The sequence below is a fragment of the Schistosoma mansoni genome, assembly GCF_000237925.1.
Source record: "Schistosoma mansoni, WGS project CABG00000000 data, supercontig 0356, strain Puerto Rico, whole genome shotgun sequence".
NCBI classification, from domain to species: domain Eukaryota; kingdom Metazoa; phylum Platyhelminthes; class Trematoda; order Strigeidida; family Schistosomatidae; genus Schistosoma; species Schistosoma mansoni.
The window spans coordinates 3566-9703 of NW_017386203.1; positions in this window are offsets into that span (position 1 = coordinate 3566).

The window sequence follows — 6138 nt, forward strand, 5'->3', positions numbered from 1 at the left end:
GGCTGTAGTATTGCTGCGCAGTTTGGAATAAATCGCCTATAATAGTTTATTAGTCCCAAGAATCGTCGTAACTTTTTTTGTGACTCGGGCAACGGATAATTACGAATAGCAGCAACTTCTGCTGGAACTGGCATAATACCTCGAGAATTTATCATATGACCTAGGAATTGCAATGATTTCTTTCCAAATTCACACTTCTCCACGTTAATAGTGACACCATGTTCTTGAAGTCTCGTGAATATCTGTCGTAGATGTTGTAGATGTTCTTCCACAGTAGCGCTAGCTACTAATATATCATCGATATATGCGTATACCCCTGTCAAACCTCTAACAACCTGATCAATAAATCGCTGAAAAGTTTGAGCTGCATTAGTTAGTCCAAATGGCATTCGCAAAAACTCAAATAAACCAAATGGAGTGATTACAGCCGTTTTCGGTATGTCTTCTGGGGCCACTGGAATGTGGTAATACGCTCGAACAAGATCAATTTTCGAAAATATCGTAGCACCTTCCATTTCGGTAGTGATGTCGTGGATATGTGGCACTGGGTATCTATCTGCTATCGTTTGCTTGTTAAGGGCTCTATAATCTCCACATGGTCTGATTTCTCCATTCTTTTTGGGAACCATATGTAACGGAGATGCCCATGGACTATTAGATGGCCTTATGATACCAAGTTTCATTAGTTTTTCGAATTCTCGTTTCGCAATGTTTAACCTTTTTGGGTCCAACCTTCGCGCTCTTACTCGAGTCGGTGGACCTTTCATGACGATATGATGCTGTACTGTATGTTTAAGATCTTTGTTGTCGTATGATGACCTCGTTAAATCGGCGAACTTATTTAGAAGTGACTTATATTGCTCGTTCTTATCTTTCGACACTACTAAATTCATAGGTACATGATCGGTGGTCACTCCTCTTATGACTACTGAGCGTTCTCCATTCACTAGTTGGTTTCGTCGAGAATCTACTAATAGGTCAAAATTCTTTAAGAAATCGATACCAATTATGGGTACGGAAACATCAGCGATCACAAATTCCCAGCGAAGTGAAATACTACGGCCGAAATTCAAGGTTAGTTTTCGCTTGCCATATGTCTTTATGTCGGATCTATTCGCTGCTTTAAGAGTTAGCGCAGTATCGATATTTTGTTTTTCGTTGCTCAATGGGGGAACGACGCTTATCTCTGCTCCCGTGTCTACTAAAAATTGTGCGCCTGTTACTCTGTCCTGAACATAGAATAAACGATTGCTCCTGGGAGCTGCGTTGATCGTTGTAGTCGTTACTGAGAATCGTTGGGATCGTTTAAATTTGCATGGAGACCTGCATTTTCGAGCTCTGTAGCCAAATGTTTGATGGTACCAGCATATAGCAGGATCTGGTAGTCCCTCAGAAAATGATCGGTTTCTATCTCTTGATCTGCTGCGCGACCCACTTCTTTTCCTGTCGTTGTGATTTAGAGTCGTTAGTTTGTGGCATAGCGCATTAATTTCCTTTTGCAAGGCCTCGATTCTTTCGTCAACTGTGGAGTTGAGTGTTTGTGTAGTCGCGTGTCTCATTCCCTCGTAAATCTTATCGGCTATTTTAGCGATGTTGTCTATGTCTACATCGCTATCTCCAACAGCGAGGATCTGCTGTACGTTCGGTGGGAGTCGTCGCAACCATAAGTGGTAAAATATATTTTTATCAACATTTCTGTCTCCGATTACGTTGCTCATATGCGTTTTTAACTGCGAAGGCGTTCTATCTCCGATTTGAACTTCACTGAGCAATTGCTCGACAGCTTGCCGGTCGTTTAATGAGAGATCTTTTATTACTGCCTGTTTCAATACGTCGTACGGATTTACCGCATCCGGCTTAGTTAGGACCTCTCGTACGCTGACTGCTACTTCATCTGGAAGTAGTGAGCTTGCATAGCCGAACTTATGTCGCTGTAAAATAATACGATTGGCTACGAAGTAATTTCCAAGTCTAATAAACCAGAGTTGAGGATCAGTAACATTAAAAGATGGAATAGTAACATTAATAACTCCCACGGATGGTGACTGTGAAAGATCGATTGTTTCGTTATTTAAAGACATTACTAATAATAATAACAATAAATTAAATAGTATGCGAATATAACGTAATTGTCACTGAGAGAAATGAATCGATGAAAACAATGATAACAACAAATGGTACAATTTATAACATAGAACGGACTTACTGAATTGCACCAATATATCAATTGTTCGTGAATAATCGTTATTTATTATGAATATTATCGTTAAGTTCAAAAATGGGATAATGTACGTACGATTAAAATTGTGATATAATAAATCCACAATTATGATTATAATCCAGATAATAATTCGAATAGAAACAGAGTACGTTTAATTTTCGAAATGAAATTATTTCGTCGAAAATTGTTTTATGTTCGCTCGGCGAGGCATCCAATTCTGTAGTGTCGTGTTCGTACGGCGAGGCAACCAATTATATTGCGTCGTGCTCGTTCGGCGAGGCCTCCAATTCTGTAGTGCCGCGATTCGTTAATCGTTTACTTCGATAACCGTTATAATTCTAATCTTAACGGTGCGTAAAATCAGAAGACAAAGGATAGCAGCGACTACAGTTTATTGTCAAATAACTCAGGTCAGAAAGCTAACAACACCTGAGCGAATATGAACGAGCGAGTGAGTGGCAAGCGAGAGAGCGAGTGAACAGGCGAATAAGCGAAGGAAACGAACGAGGAGCAAGCGAGCGAATAGCAAGCAATTACATAGGCAATTTATAGTCAAATTTAGTAAGGGCACAACAAAGCAAAACAAAGGCTGATAATAGTATTTGCGTGCGTACATATATGGGGAGGAGTATGAGTCATCGAATGATATTTAAGCAGTCAACATTTCGGATAGTGTCATGTGCTCTTGTGGTATAACAGTGTAAAGATATATGCAAATTGTTACTATCCAAATAACGATGTCTGTTAAGTAAGTTATAAAAAGGGCTTAACCAAAATTGGCTATAATCGAAATTGATTGTAGGATGGTTGCTATAATGTCTTTATATTACATTGTGACAGTAAATGCTGTCGTCACGTCAGTGACAATGGCATTCGGATTTTCTGTCACAGAATCTTCTTCCAAGATGGTGTTACGGTAGCGATATCTTTTGTCAGTGATGATATCCCTTCAGTGAACAATGCAATATCTACTTACTTCCGGGAATCACATAATATTTTATGCCGATTACACGTAATTCGTAGTTTTCTTCGGCTCAAAGGTCCACTGAATTTAACTAATAACTTACCTGTAGAATATCTTGTATGAAACATTTTAATTATTTCTTTGTCTTCTGTTTGCGAAAAATGCTGAACGATTAGTATAAATCGACTCCAGCAACATAAATTTGTATAGGTTCGATTTCTATTAAGATGCCAACAACAATGAAAGTTTAACATCTTTCTAATATTTACAAACTAACCTTCTGAGAAAAAAGAAGTAAAGCAAAGTGCTTAGACAAAAGGAATTTCGTTAATAAGAAATTCACGGAACTAATGAACAGGACAGTGAAGATGTACAAGCTAAATCGTAAGTGTCCCGTGTTTGATTTACTTGTGGGAATACAGACAGCTAACTTGATACAATATTTCGATACTATTCAGCTAGATTTTGCTAAGTAATGAGGAATTCTGGTTGATCATAGACATTGTGTTTCACATTTTGTCTGTCTCCATCCTATGCTCGACTGGTCCGGTCCAAGTAAGGTAACTGTATTCTAACTTTCAATTTAACTCACTGACTGCCTTAAAAAAAACACAGAGTTTGTTTTCTAACATCTTAAAATGGAATAGGTCAACGACAGCGGAAATAATTCTTTCATGAATGTAGTCGTGGATGCAACTACATTAAGTAGTGACAGAAAAGATATCACACAATGAAAAGGGGCGGATACAACTACATAATGAGATTCCTGAGTTTAATAAAACATGCGATGACAAAACTGTTGTTTTCGAGGGATATTATTTGATCCAAACGCCAAACAGCGACAGTGCTTTTGTTGATTGGGTGAGATTTTTCAGTTGCAGTACATTTAGTCATCTTGTTTACCCCTCAGGCATTTCGTGTATAGAATGTTACAGTTATGACATAGAGTTATGGATTCTGTAAGTGAATAGAACACTTAATAATACATTTTTTTATTATAGATATCAGTGCGTCTTCAAAGAGAACTTAGCATATCCCTCTGTAGCAAACTGATTTGATAGACTTCGCATTATATCTTGTTACTTGTTCTATGGTTGCGACAGAAATATATAAGCATCTACCAAATGAGTATAGTCTACTGCATTAAAATGGTGTACTTTACATGCCTAATAACTAACATAAAGATCTGTGGAAATAAGGTTTAGATAATAAGTCCTTTTGTTTATGATAAATAGTTTATATAGATTTTCTGATCTATTCACCACTGAGATGAAGATAATCAATAGTGTAGTATAACGTACCATCTTACTGATTATCTAATATCGGTTTGACATGGTTTTTCCCAACCAACTTAAGTTGATATATATCCATCAATACATACGAATTATTTGACAGTGTAGACTCGTAAATTTTTAACAATTATCAGTTTGATCGGTATTCGTATTTTTATTTATAAGCTGCAAGGGAATGAGACATCAAAATTAGTGAATACTTAAGTGTGTAGTAATGATGACATAATTTCCCAAATATATTAGTATATCTGAGAAGTCTTCGTAAATGTACTTACACTTTGTTGATTATGAAAATTGAAAATGAAAAATCATGATTATCCGATAAACAGTTGTCATAGCATATGAAACTTTCAGCACTATGGTTTATCTATTAAATAATGGTAATTTAACTTTATGTATTTGAGTGATTGTGAATAATGTGATATTTACAACATTAATAAATTCTTTTAATTGGTATGTTTATCAGTAAGTAGTTCTAGTCAACAGACTAATACCTTTTCACCCAGTCTTTTCGAAACTTATTCCCAGTGTTTAGTATATTTTATCATCAATTTTACTACATTATTTCGACACTTTTCCATATTCTCCTTGTTAATTTCATCTTGCTGCGCTAAGGTGATATGCTAACATGAGCCAAGGCAACCCCAGGCTATATATTAAAAATGTCTGTTCATCTGATACGCTCGATACTAAAATTGAAACATCCACCAAACTTCTAATCTGCGGTATTAATTTACTGTTAAAGTTCACTTTACCAACCGGTTTCGCTAGAATTTATGTACTAAAAGCATTAACCGAAATAGCTCCTATTAACATTTTGTGTTCTTTTGGTTAAAAATCGATACTATACATTTATACATGATCTACTGATGTGAACAGGCTTCTCATTATAGATTATATTATTACTACGTTTTTTTGTTATGTAGCTGAAATATTGTAAGTACACTGCTTTTAGTAAGCAATGTGAAAATGAGACGCACTCAGCCTCACTCTAATTATCTCGTAGTACATGAATAAGTAAAATCTGTGAGACCATAATTTATGGCCGACCTTTGAGCGACTCCATTGACCTTGAGAAAATCCACCTACCTAGTAGGGTCTAAAGAGGGCTATAAATTTCTGTGAGAAATTAGAGTCGAAACTTAAGGTTAGAAGTTACGGTTAAGAGTTACGGTTAGGTTTTTCATCACAAACCAACTCCAGCTCTAATGCCGAAACTCTATTTAGTCATATGTATGTGAATTAATTTCGCACCGAAATTCAAGACTCGCTATCTTATATCTGGTTAGTTCATCCATAAATTATAGTCTCACTGTAAAATTCGCATATGCAAAATTTACTTCAGGATACATTTATATACATACGGCTGCAATAAATAATTATTCCATGATCATCAGCTGCCCATGTGTAAGCGCTTAGATTATATCATAAAACAGAACACCTCAGCAACTTGTATCACGTTTTACTACAACACCGTAAATCAATAAGGTTAACTAAAGCCGAAGAAAAGAGAATGTTTAAAATAAATAAGACGAGCGTGAGTTGAATGCAAACAAGTGGATAAAATGTCCAACAGTGAAGGAAAAATTAATTGCGAACAAATGTGTTGAAGTGATTAACAGAGGATTCATCGTCACTAAACTCTACCGTTTTTACAGTAG